Below are 2287 nucleotides of genomic sequence, written 5' to 3'. Positions count from 1 at the left end.
ATATATATTTATATATATATATATATATATGTATACATATACATATATATATATATATATATATATATATATATATATATATATATATATATATATATATATATATATATATATATATATGTGTGTGTGTGTGTGTGTGTGTGTGTGTGTGTGTGTGTGTGTGTGTGTGTGTGTGTGTGTGTGTGCGCGCGCGCGTGGTTGTGTGTGTGTGTGTGTTGTGTGTGTGTTGTGTGTGTTGTGTGTGTTGTGTGTGTGTGTGTGTGTTTGCGTTTATAGACATATAGATATATACATATATCTACAGAGATATATATAATATACATGTGTACGGCTGTGTATGGGCATGTGCTACCGTGTGCGTGTGTATTTAGAATCTCCCTTTCGTCGTGTACCTATTAATAGTTATGTGCGTGTACCCGTAGAAATAATTGGAGTAAAAGACTTGTTGTGCTGAATGCAAGCTTGTAATTTGATTAGAGACTGTCCATTTGGTAAAATGACGTTCGCTGTTTCATTTGCAATGGAGTTCTCAAACTGGAAATTAAAACCAAGTTTAACAGAAAACTTGAAATTAGGAAATAGAGGCACCGATCCTGAAGAAATAAATTATGATGTAATTGTATCAAATATTAGCAAGATTTATTTATTCTATGAGTAGAAGTGTACGCCTGTGTGGGTGTGTTTGAGTTCCTGTGTATCTGTTTGTGTATGTAGCTGCGTGTTTATTGGTGTCCCTGTGTATTCGTTTGTATAAAGACGGGACCAGGCGTGTATGTGTCTGTATTTGCATTCCTGTGTGTATGTCTGTATATGTATCCTCGTACCTCTCTTGTTTCTCGGAGCGCGTGTATGTATGTATATGTATTCTTGTCCTTGTGTTTTTTTTAAACCTCCCTAGTGTATCGTATCGCCTGTGTGCATCATCTGTAATCCCCTGCAATACCTTAATCCAATTATAAAACTAAATATCACCTGTAGTTCTGCCAGTAATTCGTCGCTGGATCTGGATGTCGAGGGGCCAACGGGTCGTGGGGGGAGGGGTGGGGGTAGTGGGGGGAGGGAGTGCGGATTGAGTGGGTGGGGCTTTAGGAGGGGATAGGGTGAGGGGAAGGGAAGGGTGAGGGGAGGGGTATTGATAGGATGTGGGTTGGGAGGAGGGAAGAGGGGGAGGAGGGGAGTTATAGGGAGAAGTAGGAGGGGGGAAAGGAAATGGGTAAAGGGGGGAGGGGGATATGTACGATGGCGGAAGAGGGGAGAGGGAATAGGTAGGGGGGGGAGGGAGGAGTTGGTAGGGCGATGAGAGGGGAGGGGGAGGAGAGATCAAACAGCAGTAGGATTAGAGGACGAGTAGAAATCCTAAAACAAATAAAACAAGTGAAACAAATCGACAGAAAGAGAAGTAAAACACCTCCGGCCATTAACGGTGAACATATAGCCAAAATCAAGAGAGACGAACCTTTAGCACATAAAAAAAACAAAAAACAAAAAACAGATAAAAACAAAACAAAAAAAATCACACAATCAAATGAGAAGGTTTGCCCCCGTGGGTTTTGGAAGCATACCCTGGGGTGGAGAAGAGAGGTTCGGCATGAGGCAAGGGGTCGGTGGTTTAGCTCAGGTAAAGCAGGTATTGATTGTGGGTGTTGGTTGATCCCCCCCTCCCCCCCTCCCCCCTCCCCCCTCCCTCCGTTACTCCACCTGAACCTCAGCTCGGTACTGGGAAAGAACCGCAGTCATACGATGGTATCATTTTTTTTCTCCTCCTCCTCCTCTTCCTCCTTCTTCTTTTTATTCCTCTTCTTTTTCTTCTTCTTTTATTTCATCTTCTTCTTCTTCTTTTTCTTCCTCTTTTTCTTGTTATTGTTCTTATTCTTCCTCTTCTTCTTGTTATTGTACTCTTGTTTTTCTTATTATTGCTGTTGCTATTCCTCTTATTTTCTTCTTCCTTCTCTTCTTATTCTTTTCTTCATATTCTTTGTCGTGTTCTCCTTCATTTTTCTTCTTCCCTTTCCTCTTTTTCTTCTTTTCATCTTCTTGTCTTTCTTCTTCTTCTTCTTTTCTACAATACATTTATTTTACGTTTTATTTGTATAATTCTGTTATGATTATCGTTAATACTATCATCATTATGACTATCTGTATTTTCCACATCATCAGTATCATCATTATTATTTTCATTACCATTTTAACATTATTAGCATTATCACCATTGCTGTTATTATTATCATCTTCATAATCGTTATATATACATATATATGTTGCTATGATTACTATTATCGTCATTTTC

This window comes from Penaeus vannamei, chromosome 2 (assembly GCF_042767895.1).
Source record: "Penaeus vannamei isolate JL-2024 chromosome 2, ASM4276789v1, whole genome shotgun sequence".
Taxonomy (NCBI): Eukaryota; Metazoa; Arthropoda; class Malacostraca; order Decapoda; family Penaeidae; genus Penaeus; species Penaeus vannamei.
Note: the sequence above shows the minus strand (reverse complement) of the source record.